The 27,926-nt window shown below is 33.0% G+C and overlaps 1 pseudogene; it reads left to right on the top strand.

Moving 5' to 3' along the window:
- Nucleotides 1–565: 565 nt before the first annotated feature.
- LOC149905109 (myrosinase 1-like) lies at nucleotides 566–27,349 on the top strand (annotated as a pseudogene).
- The last annotated feature ends 577 nt before the right edge of the window (nucleotides 27,350–27,926 follow it).

The following is a 27,926-nucleotide window of genomic DNA, read 5'->3' as shown; positions in this document are numbered from 1 at the left end:
TTGTATTACTCAATATGCATATCACCAATGATATTTTATGTATAGATACGTTATATACTCACAATATATCCAAAAAAAATGCTTCATATGCAGTGTCAGGCACACACAAATACAATTTTCATTTTGCTTAATTTATTACATTGACAGACTGTATAAGAGAGATGGCTCTAATAAAATGATATAAATAAAAAAGACAAAGATAGTTTGTCACTTCCGCGCAGGTGTAAGCAAAAGTCATAAGAATTCACCAATTAAATATAAATAAACAAATAGTTGCCATGGTAATTGGCATAGATAAACGACACAGAAGGTTCAATGTTATAGATGTTAGGTTTCCTGCACAAGTAAATAAATGTGACAATTTCATTTACTATTTTATGATTATTATGATGTCGTATTAAAATGAAAAAAAAAATAAAAAACTTTTTTGGAGATATAAGTGTATTAAGTATTTATTACTAGCTGTGGTGTTCGTTTAAGTCATCATCATTTCACCCGATAATCACCCACTGCTGAGCATACTGCTGACTGCATATAGTCCTCCTTAAGCTTTGGTCTGGTGATCATGACGCACAACGCTGAGGTATGCGCCCCAACGCAGCGTCACGACGCAGCATTTACCGTCCCTGCGGAGAGGTGGTCAGTTGATTTTGCCGCAGCTACCAAGGTAGACGTGAACATGAACAATTTTGCTGTAATTATCAAACTTCTATGTTTTTTGTATTTATTTTTATATAAAGAAGGATAGCTGCGAACTAATTCTATTAAATTGTCTTCGAAAAAATTCATATTGTCGCATTCATATATGCCGTGACGCATACCCGCACACCGCAGCGTTCAATCGAGAATGACGCCGCGCTGTGCGGGAGTACACCTCCCCACTCACCGCGCTTGCCCTTCGCCGCGGACGCATACTGCGACGGAACAAGAGAACATTGTCGACGTTTTTCATATGATTGAGTGTCCGGCATCGCAAACCGTATACCTCAGCGTTGTGCGTCATGATCACCAGACCAAAGCTTTATAGAACTCCCTATGGACCGATCTTACGCTATTCGTTTCAAGGCAGTTCCCGAAACCCGTACAAGGTCATCATTCCAACTTGTAGGATAATTATAATAATAGTGGTGCCTAGATGAAAAAAAAAGGATGAAATAAAAGAAAGGTTGAAGTATAAGCCTTTTTTATCTAAAACACAAATAAAATTTATGTTCAATAGCTATTTACAGAAAAGCAAATAGCCTAAACAAACATTTTTGCCATCACGATTTCATTGTATATAATAAATAGATATATTTGTTAATTATATGCACTGTGTGGATTTAAATATAAAATTAATCAAGTATTTACCCAAATCGAAATTAATAAAATAACCGTTCTATTTTCAATAATCGTATCTACATGATAATCTTTGAACACAGTGTACGCTAGCTTTGTCACACTAGTGATTGAAGCAATGTTTTATCCCTTTCATTATTTCAATACACGTGTCAAGCAAGTGTCATTAATAAAGAATTGTAAATTGTTATTTTTACTCTTAAACTGTAATAATTTAATATATTTTGCTGTGATATGATATTCCTTTATCTTTCTTTATTTTTTTGCACGAATACGTGCACTTTCTGAACACATAGGAAGGCATTTTCGACAACTTTAATGTACCTATAGGCACATGCGCTCACTGGGACCGGTGACAATCTGACTGATTGCATTGGTCCCAAATAGGACCAATTCACGGAATCAGTTTTGGTGCGTTGATGACGTATCTACCTCTTGTTTCTATATATAATATCATTGCATATCACTGCTTCTCTTCAATTTCATGCAACTCGCCATGAGGTTGTCGCTCTAATCCCGATGGAATTAGTTACACGTTATGTTATGTACCTATCCAATGTTGTGGCTCTTAGCAAATGTATAATATTATAATCATACGAAAACGGACAGAGCTTTAGTTGCCAAGTCATAAATAATAATCTCTAAGTATATAAAATTCTCGTGTCACAATGTTATTTACCATACCTACTCATCTGAAATGGCTGGACCGATTCTCATGAAATTTTGTTATCCCTATGTGATAAGAGTAAGGTTTCTATCTTACTCTTTCGAACGTTGTTCTTAACGTTCGACGGGATAGCTATTTTTCATTTAAATTCTAAAACTCAAATATGAGACATGCAAATTATGCACTCAAATTAATAAAAGATAATAAACTGAATTTTAAACACACATCGTTATAAAGATTATCTTTATAACCAATGACATAATGAAAGTATTACAAGATAACCCGCACAATGCAAGCGTTATAATTAAGAAAGCGTTTTATTGCAAAATAAAAATATTTAACAAATCCAAGAGATTAGCTATAGGTAATCTCGCTTATTCAGTTCTATATTGTACTGCTGAATATCACTCAATATTTCATCCAGTTAATCGGTTCAGGTCATGAATATTGTAATTGATAGTCTTGAATCTAGATCTCCGTGTAGCTTCCTCAGGCAATACAATAATTTTCCTTGCTTTATATCGTCTTACGGTTCATTTACATTAAACGAGTGAATGCTCATTCTAACTACACAATGTCAAATTATTTTAATGTAAACAGACGTAGAGCTTTCTTTCGTTGTTCTTAGTCAAAAGATTCTATGCAATGTTCTAATACTGAAAAACGCTGAATACGAGATTTCGTTTACACTAAAAGATCACGAAAGTATGCTTAAGCTCTAGCTCTAGCTCTATGTTCGTTTGATGTAAATGCACCGTTAGAAAATAGCCCGCTCTCATATAATGTTGATTAGTGTCACTAGATGACGTAATCTTTTGCTTTAGTTCAGTACTTTGTTTGTCTTGCCTAAGTGCTCACTTCTGCTTAATGGTGGAGACAATATAGCGTCTAGCTAAATCTTGGACTTGAGTATAATTTTGTCGTGAAATGTTATAATAGAGCAATGAAAACGCTTAAAAAACAATATGGAATAAAATAGGTCGAACAAAAAATATAGCTTGCTATAGCTAATATTATGCAGAAAAAATGTTTATATAATATTACGTCGTTCTTTGGCCACTGATTGTAAAAATAAGTAGTTACCTAACAATAATTTGACCGCCTCCTTGGTACAGTGGTTGACGCGTGAGCGTAGAACCGAGGGGTCCTGGGTTCGATTCCCGGTGGAGACGAAGAAAAAAAAATGTCTCGGTCTGGTAGGACACAGAAGGCTGATCATCTATTTGTCCCTATAGAAAATCGATCAGTGAAACATGTATGCATAATGCATCTGCCCCTTACCCCACTACGGGAACACGGGACTTCACTTTTCACACTTTTAACAATAATTTAAAAATTTATCTCATATTCAGTGCTGTTTACGAAAAACAAATAGTTATTTCATATAGACTAATTTGTTATCTCCTGAATAAAAGTTTGATTTAAGATCTTTGCTATAACTATACTAACATACACATAGCTTGCGTGTTTTGTCATTTTCCTCGGCCGAGCCACGTCCATTCTGACCGAGCTGCTTCGCACAGCAATTGGTTCGCGAGGCCGTTCGCTCCGTGTGGACCCATTACCTAAAATACCTGCCCCCCTAGTCAAGTGGCTTTCTGTTAGCGTAGCGTTCAATAGAATAGACTACGAATGTATGAGATTGACGTAACCTGTAGATACGTTTATCTACAGCCTACGTCAATCTCATACATTCGTAGTCTATTCTATTGAACGCTACGCTAACAGATAGCCACTTGACTAGGGGGGCTGTTAGGGATTATACTGTACTATGTTAGCTGTCACATTTTGATCTATAACACTACGAGGAAGGAGTAAACACAACTTACAAGTTCATGTATCCGTACTGGGAACCAATTCGTTTTATTTATTTTGTTATTTGCTCTATTGGTTTACTAACGTTTGAATTCATTTCAGAAACATACATACTACCTACATGTAAATGGTAAATTCAACAAACATTTACTAGAAATTGAAACATTTTATTTTTTTCTAAAATCTAAACTATATGAATCGTATACAGATCCATCACTACCGAATTTCTGTTTATAATTATTAATAATTCAAGCATTTTGATTTGTGGCAACTGACAGGTTTGTAGATTTTCCTCTGAATTAAAATGATATATGTATATCTATATATACTTATTAAATCGGTTGATATAATGTGTACATAGAGTGTTAGAACAAAACATATTTCATAACTCGTGAAACACAAAACATGCGGAAAGGGATAGGAAAATAAGGTGTTATTTATATCCGAACAACTTTTCGGCTCATTGACCACTCTGAAATATATGAAAATTCATGGAAAATTCACTTTCATGGTCGGATGAAAATAGGTTATATTAAGATTAGTTCAAAATTCACAGATAATCTGAGCTATGGGCGCTGTGGGTCATATCTACAAAGCCCTATATTGGCGACAATTCTATTGATGAGCGATAAGCGATATATCAAGATAATATGTCAAGTAGGCAAGCCATGAATAAGCCATGAATATTTTGATTTTATAGTTATTATAAATGCATTACATAACAATTAGTGAAATAAAAAAAATAGTGTAGCAGCTCCAAACACTAGAAGCACGACTAACAATACACGCCAACCTATTATGATGTTGTTCATCATTCGATAGAAATAACATGTATTATATACCTAACATAGTTCAATTTTTTCCAAAGATTTCATTTAACGTATTCCTGGTCATTAGCGGGAAATCTTTTAAAAATATTAAATTAGCTTTTGCATACCACAAGAAATTCGGCATGAAGTTTAAACAGATTGGAGAGTATCCAAATAGGCGTGGTAGCCTAAAGACATTTGAATATGTGGGGAAATCCACTCTTCAATTTCGATTCACCACCACATTTTCGTTCGGAAAATTATTCTGACCAATCGAACCCGCTTTAATGTTCCATGTTTATTTTAAGCAAATCCCCGACCATTTGCAAGTTGCCTATTGATCAGCTGCTTTGCGATACTCATCGAAAGTTCGCTTTATATTCATTTCCTTTTCATGGCATTGATATTTTCTGTTTCAATACTTTTGATACCTTTTCTATCACATGTTTAGTGCTCTATGGTTTGTGTATTTATAACTGCATCGGATATTTAATGTTATTAAACGTTATATAACTATTAGATCGAAATGAACTACTTATGGTGATAGATTGTATGCAAAAAGTAAAACTGCACTCCCAGCCATTTGTTGGGTATGAAAAAGAAAATAATTACTAAAAAAATAGAAATAACTAGCGGTCCGCCCCGGCTTCGCCCGTGGTACATATGAAAAATAGATGTTGGCCGATTCTCAGACTTACCCGATATGCACAGAAAATTTCATGAGAATCGGTCCACCCGTTTCGGAGGAGTATGCAGACTAACATTGTGACACGAGAATTTTATATATAAGAAGATAAACCAGGGACTCTTAAAGCAAATATAAAGTGTATTAAATCTTGGTGTAGTAAGGCTCTAAACAGAATTCCTTTATATAAGAGTAAGAAATCATTTTCTAACAAAATATTTCTTAAAAATAACAAGCCAACAGATAAATATACAAAGTTTTGACAGAGATTATGTCCCAAATATTTATTGGTCCGCCGATGTAATAAAATCTACAATTAAAAAGTTTGCGACTATAAGATACAAATTTCTTTGTCGGCATCATAATCCATAATTGATTATTATCACCCCAATTTTAATGTCACGAAAATATGAAAAATAACGGCACCTTTTTGTAATGTTCCCCAATGAACCGAGTCGTGTCTGTTACTAATTTAAAAAATATAACTTTAGAAGTTTAATTTACGTATCCTTCAATTTTAAATGAAGTTTCACAACTTTAATAATTATTGCAGCCTGATCTACTCCTATACAAGGAGCAGAGCAATTATTTCACATTGGGGATTTGAATTACCGAGAATAAGTTCGCAGGCGTCGCCAAAGCCGCTTAGTGTTCCTTACAGTTCATCTAAAAGCAATAATGAGGTAATAATGTCTGTGAACTCGCTCTAAGACTATTATCCGACCAACTAGCAAAGTCATTAAAGACAATGCGATCTGTGAACAAACATCGGCCACGATCAAGTCAATTAGTTTGGTTGCTTTATGATTATTGCCAATATTTTATTACACTAACGAGAGACAGAAATAAATATTTATTGTGCTAATTTTTCTTGAAGAATCAACGATTTTCTTGACGCAAATAACGTAGATTTCTATCAAAAATAATTAACATTAACGTTATTAAATGTTTGTATGTAATAAAAAATAGTTGGTGAATTCTCCATTTCCTTACTCCCATATTACTATGGAAAGGAAATCCAACAAGAGAAAGATCAGGCGTAGGACCGACAGCTGCGACGTGCTTTCCGAGACACGGAGCACTTACAACATCGCCTTTTTCCTGAGTCAAGGGTGCTACTGAATTTATATTCTAGTTTTATTTCCTTATAATAAGTCGTTATTGCCTATTTTTATTTTGTCTTTAAGTATCAGTATTTATAACAGCAGCTTGACAGTAAGTATGAAAAATCCTACCGTTTTCAGGTGCTGAAAATAAACTTCAATTCTAAAGTTAAATTGAGCTAAGGTTTAATTACCATAATAATTTTTAATAAAAAAGAAACACCTTTTCTTTAAACATTTAAACATGAAACTGAATAAACATTATTAAATCCTCTTACTGTAAATTCAGAACTCTTTTCAATTTGGTATTAATGAATTGCCGCTTCACTTAAATATTTCAAAGGTATTGAATACGCTTCATAAATACTTTTATGATTAAAACAAGAACAGTCCCGTAACAAAAATGTAATCCCTTAGAAGATATTACAAGAGTGACACGCTGACATTTAATCCGGTACGTAATACGTTCTCCCTAAAATGGCTCGACCGTAAAATTCAATCGAGATTATCTCGGAGCGACGTATATTTGCGACCTTTTGACCGATGGTATATTTTTAGTATTGTTACGCTTTCACCTGATTTGTACACTATTGTGGTTATGACTATGATTTAATGTGATAATGTGTTTTCTTTTTTTAGACTAGAAAAAAACCTTGACATTCAGGGTTAGTTATTAGCTTAATATGTATTGACTTTGATCTTGATATGAAGGTTATCAAACAGTTCTTTCTGACGGACACCACACAAAAAATATGTTTTTGATGTTAAACAGTATTTCATCATAATAGATATAGTTGGATACATAACGCACGTCTAGTCAATGTTGAAATTGAAAAATAATCAGTTTATATTATCCGAAGACATAACAAATAGCAGATAATAATCAACGCAACTTAAAGAATATATAATTAACTGACGCAAATAAACAATTAATCTACCGCATACTGCGTGTTGCTCACTTTTCGCTTTTATTTTTATTTTGTATGTAAATTAGTGGAGAACATTAGGAACCGACTTCGCTAATTTACCAACGGTTTAATGTATACAATTAAACTTAGCTTTTCGGAAGCTTCTAAGTCGTTACCTCATTCAAATGGTGGTAGCATTAACTTAACGATCGTTGTCACGTTAAAGACAATGAGAAACCGCGGAAATTAATTCAGAACTGCTGTTTTTTTTATGTATTAAGTTGTATGTAAGTTTTATGTATTGTTTAAGTTTGAGTTTGTGTACCCGCGGCGTCACCCGTAAGGTGAAAGGAAATTCCCTATAAATGAATATGAAATGTTTTTCCTTGGTATAAATGGCCTATAAGTAGGTATAACTATTACTCAAGCCTCCTAGCTTTCTTCAAACGCAAGAATTCATACTATACACACAAACAAGACACACACTTTCACATTTATAATATTAGTAATGAATATGTGTAATTACTAATTATACAGACGAATAGCCTGTGCCTACGTTAACGTGAACTTGAAGATACGCGTAGCAGCTGCTGTATCCTCTACGCATTACCCTGTTTCATCCATTTTGTTTTACAACATACAACATTCTTCTCGAGTAGCTTGTAATGAAGTCCCTATTGCATTTATAGGTAATATTAATACTGATTGGCTAAAATCTAAATAGATTATCAAAGATGAGAATTCAAGTGTTGGTTCTTTCTGTTTATTATATTTTTTCGTAAGGTATTTTCTTTAGTCTTTCATCAAAGGGCCTTGCTACCTTATGGTTGTTTGTATTCTATGGTTTATGTCGCATTTTGAATAGTTTTCACCTAGTTCTCAAGTAGCTATTCTAAAAATAGAATAAGAAAATATTAAGGACCAACAATGTACAGAAGAATGTAAAGAAAAATCGATCAGCGAAACACAGGAACCGCCATTGCTCTGCAGTAGACACGGGACTTCACTTTATGTCTTTGTAAACTTTACCTTTGAGACGATGCATTGCGAGTCTGTGTCCTTGCGAATTGCATACGCTTTGTTTCAGCTTAGTCAAACGTCGAATAAATCTATTTAATTTATTATATCCTTTTTAAATGTGAGTGCGAATAATCATAATTGACTGGAACTTAGCTGAGTGTGTGAAATTTTTGAAGACAAGATACCTCTATATAAATTTATAAATATAAATTTATAAAGAATAGAAAAAATTCGATCACGAGGCGGGACTCGAACCCGCATCCTTTCTAGATACCTAGTAATTTCTGAAAATGTGATTGTAATGCATGAAAACGCATCTTAACATGAATTTATTTGGTTCTTACTCTTCTAGACTTCTTCGTTAAATAAAGTTTCAAATGGAACTTGCTAATACTATTGTAAACGAAATAATTGAACTTGCTATTAGATTTAATTCATTTGCTACGAATATAGCGTCTCAAGATGACTTACCTACGAATATAGGTTTAGTCACCTAAATTAATAAAAAAATACTTTAAACCAATAACGAAAAGCTTCAAAAACAACCCAGACGTGTTTTTATTATATAAATATCTTGTTAATAACATTAACGCGTCAATCGCTCATGGTCTGTTGCACACATCGATCGGTAAGCGATCTGCGGCAATAGCGATTGTATTGATAGCTCTCCGCTTTGTGGTAGTTTATCCCTTGAGCTTCTGAGAGCAAGCTTATGCATTTATTAATTATTCTTAAAAGATTAATATCATTAACAAATTACCTTTCAAACACGCTTTTATTAGCTTCACCTGTATGTTTGTAAATATGTTTGTAACCATCGTGTTGTATCCGACTCCTTTTGATCTACTTTAAATTTATAAATGGACAGATTCAATTCAAACTTTGTTGTACACTTATCAACAATTGCTGACAATATAATAATTTCATGAATTTATGCGTGTTTTTAGTTTATCTTATGTTATTCAAATACAAATCTATATAATATATAGGTATATATAAAAATGAATCGCAAAATGTGTTGGTAAGCGCATAACTCGAGAACGGCTGAACCGATTTCGATAATTCTTTTTTTATTATATTCCTTGAAGTACGAGGATGGTTTTTATGTAGAGAAAACGTAAACATGTACCACGGGCGAAGCCGGGGCGGATCGCTAGTAGGTATATAAAAATGAAACCCGTTTTCCTTGGTCACGGCCGCGGCATCACGCGTGAACGGGTGGACCGATTTCGATAATTATTTTTTTATTATATTCCTTGAAGTACGAGGATGGTTCTTAATTCTTATGTAGACTAAACGTAAATATGTACCACGGGCGAAGCCGGGGCGGACCGCTAGTATACTTATAGATACGGTTGCATATTATTATCTTCAAGAATAGTTTCTCAAGGCTATTTTATATTATCAATAGCGATCCTCAGCAGAGCCATTAAGCAGAGCCAATGTAAACAACAGACGATCAATCACTATTAGCTAACACAGCTTAATTAGAACTACCCTCTGAGTACGCTCCGCTTAATTCGAGACAGCGTAGTACAAACAAGTCGCAAAACATAGATTTGTTGTGTTTATTAATTCTTTTATTGATCCCTAAGATATTTCAGCGGATAGTTATCAAAATTATCTGGCAGTTAATTATTTAATTAGTGTTCTTTTTCACTTTTAGGAGAGACCTTTAGGCATTGAGACTTATAATATATTATTAGGGAAGGAATTAAATAGAGAGTAAAAGTTAACTTCATTTTATGGGGCTTATAGTCAAGGACAAGTTTTAATTGAAATCTAAACAAACCCGATCCTTGTTTGGGGTTTAATGTATACAGTACAGGCGGCCTGTACTGGATACATTTTAAAGGCATGATCTGTTTTATATCAATTTATTTATTATATATAGTTATTATAGTATCGTAATATTAAGTACGACAAATCAGAAAACATATATTTAGATTTAAATATAGCTGTTTACTGCAACTCTATTTATAAAATGTAACACAAAAGGTATTTTGAACAATCAAACATAAATAATGCTTCTGCATAATCCCACTTACGAAGGGAGCAAAGCCACGTTGAAAAGCTAATTCATTATGTAACATTAGCTAATTCATTACTTAAATATTGATCTGCATACAATCTGAAATTTCCTATCTTTCAACATATAGGAATATATTAAAAGCAGCTATCAATTAAAACTCCAGGCATAAAAATCTCCGTAGAATAAATTTGTTTGCATGTATTGATGAATTGCCTTTCATATTTATTAATGCCTTTTAAAATTTATTTCATTCATAATTTTTCATACAGCCTTTATGTTTCTGGTCACATATTATTATAGCTGTCGAAGTGCGACATCACGAAGCGATGTCAATTAACTATTGTTTGGTTAATTAACATCGAAATATTCGCAATTTTAAGTCGAACGTTTTATGATGAACAAATGAAAATTAAAGGTCAATGGAAATATATTATTTTTAATTATTTTTATGTTTCGACTATTGTTATTTGTTACCTTTTAGTTGCTGAACAAAGTAGGTGTTAATAAAGAAGTCCTTAAATCTATCTAATCTAATATCTAATATATATTATAAAGGCGAAAGTTAGTAAGGATGTATGGATGTTTGTTACTCTTTCACGTAAAAACTACTGAACCGATTACAATGAAATTTAGCACACATATATAGGGTAACTTGGATTAACACATAGGATAGTTTTTATCCCGGAAATCCCACGGGAACGGGAACTATGCGGGTTTTCCTTTGCAATCGCGGGCGAAGCCGCGGGCGGAAGTCTAATGTGTAAATATTCACTTTGTGAGTTTTTTGTGAATTAAACTGCCTCCAGGAACTTTTCTATGTTAAATAATAAAATGCAATTGAATCAATAATATAATATAATAAATGTAGATATGAATAACTCACGATTATACCGATTTTAATTTTAGAGACATACTTAAAGAAATTCATTATTATGTTAGTAGTACATTTGAAAATTAACCTGAAAACATATTGAATTATATTCAAGTATCATATGAATTATGAAAACATTGAATGCGATTCTGATGACGTTTAATTATTATTTTCACTTATTCAGTAAATATGTTCTACATACAATAGGAAAAAATCACTTTACTATTGAATGAATAGTACCTATTTTAATTCATATATTTATAATGGTGCTCCTCGTAAAGAATGATACCTACAATTTTCCTTGCTTTATTATAATTTCGATAGAATATTTCATAAATACGAAATATATTTTTCCTGTTTCATATTCACTAAGATATTTGTACATTTTCCATCGTCAAGTAGAGAATAATATTAATTTTACCTTTCAGATACTGCGCCATGAAGGAAAAGTACTAAAATATAATCCTACTTATGTAAACTATTCATTATTTAGCTTTCGTATGGTAAAATAAATCATAAAAACGGGTTAGCAGTTTTTGACTTCAAAGTTCAAACGCAACAAACAATCATAACTTTGTTCTTTATAATATTGGTACAGAATACAACCAATATTGTGCATGACTTTTGTAATTAATACTGCTAGTATTAATTCAAAAAATCGTGGTTCTTCTAGCCTACCTATAACGGACTGGGGAGTAATTTTTCCACACTTGACATATATTTCTTTTAGACATAACGAGGGCTGGTATCTACTAAATTGTAAAAAGTATTACAAATTAATCATCCAATAGAATGCAAATGTGTAAACAACTCACACACGAGCGAATAAAACCGTATTCATATTCATGAAAAAAACATCCATTTCCCAACCGGAAGATACTTGTGATTCACTGCGACCCTTTCAATTCGCACGCGTATCGAAAAGTATTGTTTAGCCTTTTTGTCTTTTTATCTCCTCGTTTTTGAATTAAGTTTGTGTATTCTCTTTTATTAGCAGTGTTGATTGCAATGAACAAGCGACCTTATTATTATACTGTTATACAGTGTAATACTATACATAGATAATAATATTATCATAAATAAAATACGTACATAATCTTTAATAATTTTAAAAATGCACGTGTACGCAAATTTAATTTTAAAGAACAAAGATAATTATGTGATAATATAACAGAAACGAAATTAACAGAGCCTTATTTGGGTGCTAAATAGCCATAGCACAGCCATAGCCAAACAGAAATAACTGCTTAGTGAACAAAATACGAATACTGCAATCCAAATAATAGATATTAAAGTATAAGTATATAACAACAAACACAGGTACATCAATGTAAAATCCTTTGGGTACGTTAAACCTCTTACATAGGGTAAGTAGGTAGATAGATAATAAATATTTATATTGAAATAGTTTTTCGCGGCATTTACTTCGGAAACCGATAATTGAACTAAAATAAAAAATTGCTTTTTTTTATTATTTCGGTCTACCGTATCTATGATAAAATGCAATCAGGCCATATTATCTCGCAGTAGCCTGGCTAAGTAAATTTATGTTCACTAACTTCGTAGATTATTCCTAGATTCAGACTGCAGCTTATAGGTTGATAGAATTTTGAAGAGATACGCTTCAAGTGCTGTAAATTAGGTCACGCTCGTACTCACTCATAGATGTTGAAATGATGAAACATTTATAATGTTTTATCGCGTTATTTACGAAAAATGAGAGGGTCATATCGCATCCTTCATCCATAACTCGTAGATGAATATAATACATGTTTTTTTGCCTCTTTTATACTGCGAGATCCTTTGAAAGTTTGCACCCGCAATATTTATCGTAGAATACAACTGGTTCGCTTTGTAGTTTGTGGTTGACTTATACCTCTAATGATGTGGTATAGTGCAACCCTTTAAGTGTGTACAAAATAATTTGGCAAATTGTTAAAGATTAACTGTTTATAAAGTGTTAATATCATGTACCTAAGTATACGGTTTATTACGTTGTCATTTCAATTATGTAACTATTTCAATAAGTACGTATAATAAGACATGTGTTTTTGACCAGAAAATTCTAGTTTCCTTCTAGAGAGCGAAAATGATTCAGTGCACATTGCAAATAATTTTTCTAAACGCGACGTGATATTTACACGTGTTACATAAGATATACTTTGTAGAGGCTTCATTTGCGATGCAACTATGAAAACTAATGCATAGAAATGACGGTGCGGGAAACAGATGCATTCTAATGAAGTTATGTTGTTATAGATACAATTTGTGTTGTTTTCCTCATTACATGCATATGTTACGGCTAAAGGTAGGTGAGAACATAAACTTAAGATTAGCCGGCTAAACTTAGGTTTATTTTCGACGAGGTGTTAATGTTAGTTTGTTCTATCTTTAGCCGGCTAAACTTAAGTGTAACCGCAGGCCCGTGGCTAAAAATGTCGGGGTGGGTAGATTTGGTTACTATAATACATGTAAGGAACAGGGCGAGTGTTTTCTGGCACTTCGCCGGCTGCTGCCGCAGCACGCTCGCTGCGCTCGCTCGGCTCGTGCGGGTCTTAAGAGTTCTAACCTAACCTAACCTAGCCACCAGCTTTCTGCCCTGAGTCGGGGTGGGTAGATTTGGTTACTATAATACATGTAAGGAACAGGGCGAGTGTTTTCTGGCACTGTGCGGGCCCCTCAAGCCCTCCACCGGCCCGGCGCTAACCAAATCTACCCACCCCGACATTTTTAGCCACGGGCCTGCGGTTACACTTAAGTTTAGCCGGCTAAAGATAGAACAAACTAACATTAACACCTCGTCGAAAATAAACCTAAGTTTAGCCGGCTAATCTTAAGTTTATGTTCTCACCTACCTTTAGCCGTGACACATACATAGTGCAACGCAACGTGATTTAGGGCCGATTTTTCAATGCTTGGATAAAACTTATCCGTCCAATAAAGTATTACACGATAATATTAAAATGTCACTTAAACTGTCAAATACGGGCAATTAGAATACGTTTTTAAAGTGGTAGTTTTATACATTATTCGACGAATAAGTTTTATCCAAGCATTGAAAAATCGGCCCTTAGATAAACGTTTTTATGTCGCACGAGTACAAAATAATTTCGCTTTACTTTATTTTGGTCATAATTTTTCGGTACAAAAGTTTGTAGGAATTCAAAATTATGAATGTTATCACTAAGGGAAATCTTATGTGTATTATGCGGCTGGTGAACGGAAAATTTGCTTTTGAAAAGCTTTCATTTTGTTTACTGTTATGGAAATATTTGGATTTATTTTTCAGAGGAAAAAGACGGGGCAGTTGTTATCTATAAGCGGAATCAGTAAAACGACTGTAAATAGGTATATCTTTAGATTGGCAGGTATTTAGAAAGCTCTACAAGAGTAGGAAGTCTATAAATTTGATGAGATATTTTACAAAGTGTGACCATAATCTATGGTGTGTCTGAGCTTGTGAAAAGTGTTGATTTATGAAAAACCCTATATAACACAACTGTAGGCAGTAGGCACTGCAACATAGGTATAGATTTATCATATACATAAATAAACCAAAAGGGATCGTCATAGTTTGTTTGCGTATGGCTTGCTATTAATTGGTTGCTCCCATAGTATTGATGCATTGGACTTTTAATGAATCCAGTAAACATCTAAATAAGTAATCGGATTGTTTCCCACGCGGCTCGTTTGTAATCATTCATTGCAGCTGCTAAAGTTGGCGCCATTTCATTAATCATAGTCGTGTTTAATGCGTGACTAATTTCAGTGTGCTGACTTTATGTTCAGGAAATGCGGTGAAAAGCGCGAATATTATATATGTTTTGTTAATACATACGACTCAAATAATTTTGAGTCGAATATTTTGAATGTTTATTAAATTAATGCGTAGTAGATTGGAATGTTTCGTTAGAAGATTTATATTATCATGTTAAATAGTGCAACTTTAGCGTGAATTAAAAAAAGCTGTTTATTAATCATAATTATTATAAACAAATATGTCTTTTATATTTTAAATACTTTCTTCTCATAAGTAGGCCTAATCCGAAAGGAGGTTTCTCATTTATAAACAAACTAGATTTCCGCCCGCGGCTTCGCCCGCGTTTGCAAGGAAAACCCGCATAGTTCCCGTTCCCGTGGGATTTCCGGGATAAAAACTATCCTATGTGTTAATCCAAGTTACCCTCTACATGTTTGCATTTCATTGTAATCGGTTCAGTAGTTTTTACGTGAAAGAGTAATAAACATCCATACATCCATACATCCTTACAAACTTTCGCCTTTATAATATATATTAGAATATTAGATTTAAATTATTAGTACCAACCTTTAGTACTGATTTAACAAAAGCATCATACAAGACTAAGGATCTTCGTTCCGTGAAATATTTCAAAGTATTTTAAATTTCAATCAGTTGGAACATTTCCTTTTATACTTTCAAGTCAGACCTGCATTAAGAATATTCAATCGGCATGCTAATTTCAATTTAACACAATCTAGTTTTACAAAAAGTGAAATAAAAATATACGCAAAACCACACAGACAGTTACGAAACTGCCAAAAGCAAAGCGAGGTTTAGAATCAAAAATTCAATTCTCTTTTTCAATATTACACAACCACAATGTTCTACTACAAAAAGGATTTTCAGGAATCTACACACATATTTTTATATCTCTTCAAAGTGCACAATCAATGTTCACTATAAACAAAGAATAATTGTTTCCATGAAAAAGCTTGAAGAGATATCATTACGAGGAATCTCACGGAAGACACTCGAACGTCATTTCACCAACAATATACCGATCGAAATATGTTACGCATTGGAAATTGCCGCAATTTGTTAACGTTATGTGTCCCTAGAGAGCACTCAACCAACTCATATTTTTTTTTAAATTGATCACGTCCTATTATGTTCACTGGTTCTTGGTGATGACGCTGTTTAATGACAGTCGTTAATTTAATGTCTGTTTATTTATTATTTCTCCCATTTTGACTCGTGTATCTTCAGTGTTTGTTCTCAGATGAAAATAGGAATGACTGTGACACATATAATGTATTGAGCATTCACAACAGAGTATTGTGGCTTTATTAAATTAAATTTATTTTTATATTTTACTAAATAGTAGTTTCTGCTTTTATTAAAAAAAATTATCGACGCGTAGCTCTTCAATACGATTTGCCTTTTGATGTTTTACAACCGGTACAATGTTTTAATTTGGAATGCGTTTCATAATTTAGTTATTTACATAAATAAGCCTGAATTATAAGTGACTAAAACAATACCTCCATGTTTCAGTACTTAAATAGTAAAAGGCAACAATCGAAGCGATGCGCCGCCCGAAGTTTGCATGCATTAGCATTCAGAATTATTAGTTATCAGCCTTAAATCGAGTGTATAGTCGTGATGGAATTGTAAATAAGGTTTATTATAGAATACAATATACACAGAATTATTATGTTCACATGGCTTCAGAGCATTTTGTCGAAAATTAGTATTTATTCGCGTTCGTTATATGAAATGCGAGTCACCAATAATTCAGGTTAAAACTAATATGTATTAAGATGAGCACGTATGTCTCTTGGAAAATCTGCTAGAAAAGATAAGTAGGTATACAAACTTAGTATATACTCGGCTCGTAAGCCTAGTATAAACGATCATTTTACATTAAAACCTTATAACAATACCATGAAGTGATAAATCGGTAGATTACGAACTACATAGTAGATTGATTGCTTTATACGCGCAGATATACACAACACAAAAATGTCCAGGATTACAAAAAAGAATATAAAGTCAGTCAGTGAGGAACATTGTTCCATCAACAAGGCCGTGACAACGTGCGAACCGTTCAATATGCCCTCAAACAAGCCTAGTGACACATTTACATAGACATCGTGTTCGGTGAAGCGACGAATCGAATCCTCTTTCCAAAGAAAGTGTATTTACAAACTCGTATCGCTTTATTCCCTTATCCGTTATCGAGACTACTTAAATCCTAGAATCTATTCTGTGTGTCTATATAGATTTTGAGATTTCATTCCTCTATTGCAAGAATTTGTTGGACATAACTATGATTGTTAACGGTCTGCAGCTTTTTGCTTAATAACTATTAATTCTATGTTATTTTCTTTGAAATTTAATTACTAACTAATAACTATTCGTTTAAGAAATAGAGTTACAACTCATTGTTCTTCAGTTTCATACCATATAAATATAGCCACTTCTACGCGGGTTTGCAAGGCTCAAATGGCCGAAACGAAATTTCTATAAACTTTTAGTAATATCCCTTTCGTGGATCACCCTAATCATTAGGGCATAATGTTCCCATTTTCTTAAGGTAACAGCTGCTACCTAACGGCTTTGCTATAATGATATAAAATGACGACATCTAAAAGATATCTTACTAATAAAATTGAAGAAACCTAACACTATTTTAGTAATCTTTGTAGAAATAATGATAATTTCTTAATTGATTAATCGTCTCAATTGCCAATTCGTCATTCCCTGTTTGAAACGATGAATTTATTCACAAATGCATCGTATGCAATTTCAGAAGAGAAATGAGTAGAGAAGCATGTCGAGCTGACCGCGCAAACAATTTTGTCGCAAAAAATGAAAATTCCGTAACTTGAAAGCAAACATGATATATACGGTGGGAACGGGACGATTCATCCATTTACATCAATCGATCACAGAAATGGACACGACGAACGCGACTATTTATAAAAACGGACAGGATAGAAAGAATATTGTATGTAAAAGCGATATTGGATTACACATAGTATCTCATGTAAAAGATAAGGATCGTTGAACGTGTTATAATAGATAATAATTCTCATTTTATTTCTTTTTTGTCCACATTATAGATTATAGCTACCTACTCATTGAATAAATGTTTCAAAAGTTTGTCAAATTTAAGAACTATTACGACATACAAAAACAAATCAAAAGAAAATCTATGATATTTTATAATTATTTTATACTAGCTTTCCGCCCTCGGCTTCGCCCGCGTTTTCAAAGAAAAACCCGTCCCCGTAGATTTCCGGGATAAAACCTATCCTATGTCCTTTTTCGGGTATCAAAATATCTCTATACCAAATTTCATGCAAATTGGTTCAGTAGTTAAGGCGTGATTGAGTAACAGACAGACAGACAGAGTTACTTTCGCATTTATAATATTAGTATGGATATTCCATGCTAATAAGTATTTTGATCACCATGGCGTATCGCTCCACCTTCAAGCAAGGGTCCTATTACGAAGGTTTTGGTATTAATATTTATTAGCGCCTTTGTCTTGGTTTAAAGGCTTATTTTCCTGACGGTTTTGAACTGCTCCTATAATTATTAAACTCCCAAGGTACTTAGAAAGTGGAAATATTTGTTAATGATAAAATAAACGCACTGTTTATATTTATAATAAGTTAATGTTTATGTTTTTATATTACGTACTTTCAAGTGACACAGCCTTTTCAAACGCCTTTATCACATGTATTATGTACCTATATAGTGTAAATATATTAAGCCTCGTCAGGCTTACATCAAGCAACCAACAAAAAGTCTATACCAGAAATGCCGCGTAAGCATTATAACGAGTAAACTTTAAAAATCAAGATGGCTCCTTTGAATTCATACCAGCACTTTACCGATGTTGCGCCGGTCCATCGGTCACGTACTTCTTGTCAACGACCACCCTTACACTCCACAATTTGTGCTCACTACTGGCACGGTGCCAAGTGTTTACAGATGCAGTGTTACCAGAGTAACGAGAAAATTATTCAGAAAGCTGCTAGTGCCAGCCGCCTCGCCTGAACTCAACGGGATTTGTAATTGATACTCCCTAGTGACAATTACAGGTGCAAAGTAAAAATCAATAATAGTAACTTTGGTTACACAGTGTAGTGGTAAACGGTAAATATAACTCATATAATTATGACAAGGTCTTTCAAGGCCTTTTGTCATTACACCTTATTTTAATTTAGGTGTTTTAATATAATCTCTGCGTGAATTAAAACTTTAAATTAAGAAATTGTCTGATATGAAAACGGAAACCTCAATTATAAAACACAAAAACCAAACAGTGGCTAGTTGGAATTTAAATTTTAAATCCTTCATGTAGATTATAATGAAAGGAATAAATAGGAAGGCTTCTGCAGAAAAACATTTTCAACGTCAAAAAACATGAATATCATAGGTACCAAGAAAAAACTGACGTAAACATGTAAATAAAGAGAACAGTGTAATTCCAAGCTAACGATATTTGCGGAACACGCTTGCATGCGTGACATGTAGTATAAATTCAACACGGTGGGTTTATTCATATGCTAGCGAATCGCCATCGCCTTACGTTTATGTTGCTGTAGAAAAAATGATATTGCGATGTTTGGTGGACATAGTCTTTGGTACTAACAAACAACAGCAATTAAAAAATACGTAAGGAAGACAAGTAAAATTAAATCGATTCATGGATATTATAATTCATCACATTCGGTAATAAATCCCATTTTAAATTCTCTGGGTTAACAATATTTATCATACTTAGATACAAGTATAATAAAATATATTGTTGTGGCTCAAAATTGGAAATATTTTATTTCATTTTCATTCTCACATAAACGTTATGGTAGGTTGGTAAACGTGTAATGGTGACAAAAACATTTTTTTTATATAATTTTTTTATAATATAATTACATATAAAGCAATTAATTACATTTAATTATACCACAGTTTACAAAATAATGACTCCGTAAGTTCCGGAAAGTAACTGGAAGAACATATTATTATTGTTAAATATTAATAAAGTGACCGCACAACCTTAACCTGTTACCAAATTTTACTTCATAAACATGTGCATATCAGATCTAAATAAATATCTCTCGTGTCTCAAATACAACGTTTCCACCGCAAAATTTCAGCTGAAAGTGCTGGAATCATTAATAGAAATGCTATTTCTAACGTTTAAAACGTCCAGTAAGATGAAAGACAGCTTTATGAAGCGGCCCAACGGAAACAGGACTTGATATGATGTTCCACGCTTCTAGAAGCGTCTAGACAACAATTGCATTTGTAACAATAGCATTCAACATCTTCGCTGACAACCTGCATTCATTTTCAATTAACGCGGCTTTCTTTGTGTGTGTCAGTATGTGTGTGTGTGTGTGTGTTTATGTAGTGAAAATGTACGTGTAGATCGTGAATTAGACTATTATGTAATTATTCAAACTAAGCCCTGGTTAATATTAATTCGATTAAGTAAGCAAATTGATGAATTATGTTTACATTTGCGGCTTATTATTAGGTAATAATAATTGTTAGAATTGTTTCTAGGTTTTCTTTATTTACTTTTATATGGAAAAGAAGCTGTTATTTTAAATTCTAAAATGGTCCTTATTTTATTTTTTTTATGCTAAATTAAACTAACTAAGCCTTAACGAGATTTCATATTATGTGACAGTTATGATAATTTTCTTTTTTTTTTTTAATATGATAAAAAGAAATTAAGAAAGTTCGGTATATTTTAATCCATTTAGTTTATTCGTGTGTTTACTGTGTTTTGCAATCATTGGAGAGATTTTCCGTTTAACTAGAATGTGAAACTACTATTATAATCATACAGATGTGTGTCCTTCAGATTTTGAGGTATTTTTCTAGATATTTATTGCCGGGATTTTATGCAGCTCCATTGTAAATTAATGCACACTTAGTAAATTATTTTATTTGTATTAATTTTTTTGCATAAACGATGGTTTTAGTACTTAGTTGTTTTAAAACAATCGTTTTTATATTATACTTTGTGCACTTAATATTTCCAAGTGTTTAAACACATCAAAAAAAAAGAAATTAATATGCGTAGGTAATTACATTATTAATATCAAATTAATTGATAACACACAAACCTCATTTCGGAACAACACAACACGAAATGAGGTTTGTGTTTGTTTGTTCAATAGATATTTGAGTATCATATAATATCCGTTTTCCGTAAGCTGATATTTCTAGCAAATATAACTTAAGTTCCGATAAATAATAATAAAGAATAATTTAAATAAATAAATAAATAAATAAATAAGTTCCGATAAAGTGGGACGTAAGAGAGATAAATCATTTTTAAATAGGTACTAAAAATTAACAAAACATTGACCGTACATATTACATTGATTCAAAGATATTTTAACAATGTAAAATGAAATTTCACTCGCATATTTTATTCTTTCTTTTATTTCTATATCCTTGACCTATTACTTAAAAAGCAGCATTTTTTCTAAAAAAATGTTGGTAATAACAATATATAATTTTATTTCTAAACCAGTGTCTAATTTTTGTGAAAAGCAATAAATACGTGGAATGAAAATATCTAAATCCAACAAGTGATGGTCGATTGATCGTGCGGTCAGCGTACATACACAATTGAGTATTTGAATAAAAAAAAAATATTGATTTTTTTAATGTATTTTGAAACTTTATTATTAATAATATTGATATTTAATACAAATAACTTCAAAAATTTTTTTTTTTCCGTTAATTATAAGCAATTAAAAATTGATGAAATTTAAATTAGAATCACGTGACTACAAACGCGCCATGACTGGTCACCACAGTTGTGACGTCATAATGTTATAGCTATGTATTAACTGCAGTACATAGCGTTTACGGCTATTACACGTGACTAGACAATAATATTGAAAGTTTATTGCTAAAATACGATTTGTTAGTTGGTTCCGAATTAGTTAGTTAGTTACGAAAAAAATAAGAATCATCAAGAATAGATGTTGATATATTTATGATCACCGATTTTTGTCAGGAGTTGCCTTTGTAGTATTCGTACATAATGGTACAAAACGATAACTTTTGAGGTTCGCCATTTTTAATATAAATTTAAGTAATATAATTAACAATTAATATATTTAATATGTAATTTAATAATGACAACAAAATTAAATAGATCAAAACACTGTATTAACACGCTTTTATTAGCTTCACCTGTATGTTTGTATGTAACAGAATCCTTTCGAAGTTTCGACTCGATTTTGACCCACTTAAAACCGACGGATTTTGTTAAAATTTTGAACACTTATCAAGGTCCGATGACAATACAATAATATCATAAATTTATCCTGATAAGGATCGCCAGGATCAGCTCGAAACATATGTTTGTATGTAACCAATTCTCCTTTCGATTCGATTTAGACCCACTATAAACCGACGGATTTAATTTAAATTTTGTATACTTATAAAAACCCGGTAACAATACAATAATTTCATAAATTTACCTTATTATCCTGTTAAGTATTTCAAACTATATTTATTGTTCTATCAACTGCAATGAGTGAAAACTAACATTATGACGTCACACGCGCTTGGGTGACGCTTCGGGAGTTGCCGGCGTGTCTTCGGTACTGGATTCAAAGACTAATTTTTATTTTGAAATAACTTTTGAATTATTGCAAAAAAATAAAAATAAAAACAGTTTTGTTATAAAACTAATATATAATCTTTCCATTTATCACAAAAAAAAATTTAATTCAAATACTCAATTAACACACATACACAGAAACTTATAAATACCCATCATAAATTTAAATACACAATCCACAAACTATCATAATATTAAATTATTGCAATATAACAAAATAATACTCATACGTTCATATCATGTAGCAGCCTCTCTCGATATAGCAACTATTCGTTTCCAGACAATTTCATGTTTGGGGTTGCTTCGGCTGCATTTCAAATAGAAGGAGGGTAGAGGTATGAAAGGCAATATTGACGTTAGCAATGCGATTTACAATATGATATCATAGTATATTCAATTGAACAATTCAAGTATTCTCACGCTCTAAGACAAAGATTTTAACAATTGGTAAGTAGGTACCTACTTAAATTCAAAGCTAAATAAACATGTTAGAATCCCCAATTCAAACAATTAGAAAAATTTGACTACATACGTTCAAAGATATGGATGAAAATTCAAAACATTTGTACGAATAAGGTTTTATAGGTATGAAAATAACAACATCATGATAGGCATTATATGGCTTGGAGAAATGTTTAACATGAACGAGATTTATTTAATTAAGTCAGAAATAGCACTAGTCTCAATTTGTATTTTCATTTGAAATAGTTATTTTATACGAATTGATTGATTAACCTTTCGATTCTTGTTTCAGGAAAAATTCAATAATTTTCGAGTGTGCTTGCAAATAATACACGCCTCAAAATATGAGAACCTATGTTTATTAATACCCATTACACACGCATGAGTTTCAAAAGTAAAATGTAGGTATTTAGGCCGGTTGCAGAGCTTCACCGACCATCAGTGCGTACGTCAGTTGCGCTTGTCATATGTATGGAAATTCATAAAACCTTTCATAGCTAGACCGACCATACGCACGCGTATTTCCATACATAATATGACAAGCGCGACTGACGTACGCACTGATGGTCGGTGAAGCTCTGCAACCGGCCTTAAAGTATTAAAATTTAAGACAGAACTCTTTTAGTTACAATCGCTACAGTACAAAAATAATAATAGTTTAAAAAAACTAAAAAACACGCTTTTAGTTCGGTTTTCTATAAAAAGCGTGTTTTTTATTCTTTTTTAACTATTATTTATTTTATCAAATTAGTGTATTGTCATCGGTCCTAAATAAATCTACAAAGTTTGAACGAAATCTGGCCGTTTAAAGTGGGTCAAAATCGCGCCCAAAGAAGTCGGTTACAAACTTACAAACATACAGGTGAAGCTAATATAAAGCGTGTAATAAAAAGAAGTAGGTTGTCTTAGACTGCAAAGCTTCCCAGGAATTTGCAACAGGCCAATCTGTAAATTAAAGGTACTAAAAATGAAGTACCATCACTTCTAAAATGATGAATTTTACCTTCCCTCATTTGAGAACACTAAATTAAACATTAAGAAAAGTTTTGACTTATTTTGCTTTGCAATCAGTATAATAGTAGGTATAACAAATGAGAATGGTAAACCGATTAGATAAGCTGCCCACGAATCTGCTACAGCCAATCTGAATATTAATCTATTAAAGGTAAACTAAGTAGGTACCATTTTACCCTCCATTATTTCAGAACACTATCTTGCAAGCTAAACGGTTAAACGAGCAATCTCATAACCGCTTTCTCAATAAATCTATCCAATTCGCAAGTGTCAACAGCGTCAAAGCACATGAAATATAGGGACGTTAAGTACTTAATACGTAATATTAATAATTTTCGTTTTCAATACCGGAAACATATTTTAAAATCCTGTTCTAACACTTAGTGCATTTGTATCGAATTACACATTAAATATCTATTTTATAACATAATATTATATACGCATTTATTCTCTGCCTATCTATCGTTATAATTATTATTAACATTGTATACATAATTTCATTTTATTTATTTACATTATATACATAATTACATACTGATATTATATATATATTATATCTATCATATTAATAGAAATATATCCTTCACATAATATACTCATGTTAAATTTTCATTACATGTAATTCTAGACTGAAACTCCAATAGTCACTTGGGGTCACTGAAAATCAGTGGTGGTAAGGTATTAATCACCTTGCCATCATAAACTGAGTTGGCTCCATTTGTCAGGTCACTCACTGCCACATTACCTACTGTTTCTTAGGAATAAGCTTCTTCTTATTCTTATTATTTTTCTTTTATTTGTTTTTCCTTTGTAAATCAATTTGTAATCATGATGTGATTCTGACAATAAATGTGTTTATTATTATTATTATGTTTCTCATCTCCATAATACTCGGGTACCACCAGAAGGACGGTACCCGGTCTTTTGGAAGGCTTACGTGGGGACACGGATCCAACACGCAGAGGCCCTTTTGAGAGTTTTAATGTGTTATGGGACACCAGCCGCAGCCTGCCCATGACTGCACTATATAGAGATACAGCCCTGGGCAGTCCGCGGCCGATGTAGGACTATTACAGAAAATGGAAAGAAATAACTGGACTATGGAAAGGGGTGCTATGTGGACAGGTTACTGGGTCTATAGGAACTATGGCGTCTGCCTTTCTACAACAAAGTTTGTAAAAATATATTGGCAGACGGTGACTCGCCCTCTCACAGATGGGCCCTCTAAAAAGTCGCTGTAACTTAGCAACAAGAGGGCAACATGTCGTGAGCAGCTAAGGGTGGAGAGGCGTCCCTGGACTTTAAACGACGATCACGCGCTCCCTGAGGGTCCAGCATCACGTGCCCACTCGCCACTTACGATTCGCATCCACCCTTCGAGCTAAAAGCTCTCGCGACTCCACTCTGGCCGGCCGGTTAAGGCAAGACAGAGGTGGGGGTCCTGTCCTCGTCAGGCTTCACTCCGACCGACCGGTAAAGGCAAGCCGGAGATGAAGACAGGGGCCTCCCCCGGGAGCACTCGGTTCCCGCGGGGTCGCTACTCCCCGACACCCCGCCACAAGGTGTCCTGCGGGTTGACTGATTGCACGGGTGGAATATCTATTGTCACGTAGACAATAGATATTCCAACCGTGGGCGATGGGGTCGTCACATCCCTACGCCCTTATTATTATTATTATTACTTACTTACGGCATACGGGAGAAACCAGGCAAAGTGATCGATATTGATCGCTGCCTTTGACTACCAATGCGTATAAGAGTGGCCAAAACCAACTGGTTCATTTGAATTGACTGAGGCATTTGAACTAGCTATGTCAATCAGCTCAGTTATCAAAGGAAATCTTAATTAATTTATATGTAAATTGCGTCAATATTCGTTACTATACTTTATAAAATCTTCATTAATAATCGCCCTAAAGCATTATAAATGGCACAAATGAGTAATCTGCTATATTAAGTAAAAAAAGCAACATAGAGTCAAAATAATGAAATTATTAGGTAAGTACCTTTTATTTTCAGAACATTTCTAATTTCGATATAAAAATTGTGGGATAACAAAACATACAAAGCATTATGCTGCAAATTAATCAAAATAAAATTTTAATACGGCCACAGATTCTACAAATAAAGACACATAATTGCATTGAGATTTCGCGTTTATTTGTTCAGAAATATTGCGAATGAATGGAAATTTAATTATCCTTGATGAAACACGCAAACAGATTTTGTCAGTTGTTGCAATAACATTTAGAGTGGGTATCATTTACATAACATTTTATAATTAACATAATATTTGTAACATACTTATTGAATACCTGAATTAATTGAATAGTTTTAACTAGTTACGTGGTATATAGGAGGTATGGAGAAAACTCCGTCCTCCAATCCTAGTGGTAAATGTCTTATTCGAAAATATCTGAATATGATAATTTTCTAAATAATAATTATGAACTTCTAGGTTTTTTTACTAAAATTTTTTTATTACGTACCTACACAAACACCCTGACTTCACTCCTTACAACTAACGGTGATGAAGTAGCTGATATTTACAACAAATATAAGCAGGACGTTATAATATTGGAATCACTGGGAGTAAAGTATTACCGGCTTACAATATCGTGGCCACGGTAACTCATTTGTTTGCTATTTTCTGTTTTGTCGCTTTGTTAAGATTTTAAGACCATGGCTCCGAAACTCCCCTCGGCGGACTTTATTTGAGAATATCGTATTTCGTTCGATTAATGGCTGCAGCAGTTCTTTATTTACATTTTGCCTTCTTTTCACAAATATCGCGTAACATTGGCAACATTTCTGAAAATAACTCTCATTTCGACTGCTGATGGACGTAACTTGCTTTTTATTAAATAAGAGCACTCAGAATCCGCAGAAATCCGCATTTTTTTTAAATTGATTTATAATATTTTTTTACATACATAAAGATATGCAGTTTCGATATTAACGTTTGATTTATCCTTATCCTATACCTACATTATATTACTACCAGACAACCTGATTAATGTATAATCAGGAAGGTGTAATTTATTATCGCTCATTATTTGAAGAACTCCTAAAAATAAATATAACACCGGAGGTAAATCTTTTCCATTTCGACTTGCCAGCACCTTTCCTGGATTTGGAAGAATGGACCAATCCAGTTACAGTCCATTATCTCGAAGACTACGCAAGAGTAGCATTCACTTTGTTTATATACTGATTTTATGTATACTGCGTGCATGTTAGTGATTTTACTCTTCTTCTTGAAAATTGTCGAGCTTGAGGCATATAGAGCATAACTTTACCCAGTTATGATTCAGCTGAATTGTAGAAGTTAAGCTCGATAAAAAAAATACAAGAATTTAAATACATTTATTTACCAAAAGGATGTTAAAACTAAGAGTAAAAGGCCATGAGGCGCTTGTCTTATTTAATAAAATATCGATAATTGACCCGCTTAATAGAGTCAAGCGAAGAAACAATCAAGTTTTGGCATATTATTCAGCTAACTCGATCCTCTATTCAACGAGTTAGCCATATTGTATAAAGCTTTACAATCTAAAAGCCGAGTTAATATTTTGATAGATTCGTTTTTAAGCAATATTCTTGTGAATGCTGTATCCAATTATAATTTGATTTTTGGGTTTTGGCAGTGATTATTTTGTTCTTGTGTTTAACTTCCCCAGAAAAGCAGATTATTTATGTTTCTCTTACTTACCTACTATTGGGACACAGTCGGGTTTACCATCTTTACAACAAACACTATAACCACATCAAAAAGGTTCTTGATATAATTT

The sequence above is a fragment of the Colias eurytheme genome, chromosome 10 (genome assembly GCF_061535395.1).
Source record: "Colias eurytheme isolate Ceu_HAF_F1 chromosome 10, ilColEury1 Martin Lab GWU primary, whole genome shotgun sequence".
NCBI lineage: Eukaryota > Metazoa > Arthropoda > Insecta > Lepidoptera > Pieridae > Colias > Colias eurytheme.
This window is presented reverse-complemented; position numbering and strand designations above follow the sequence as displayed.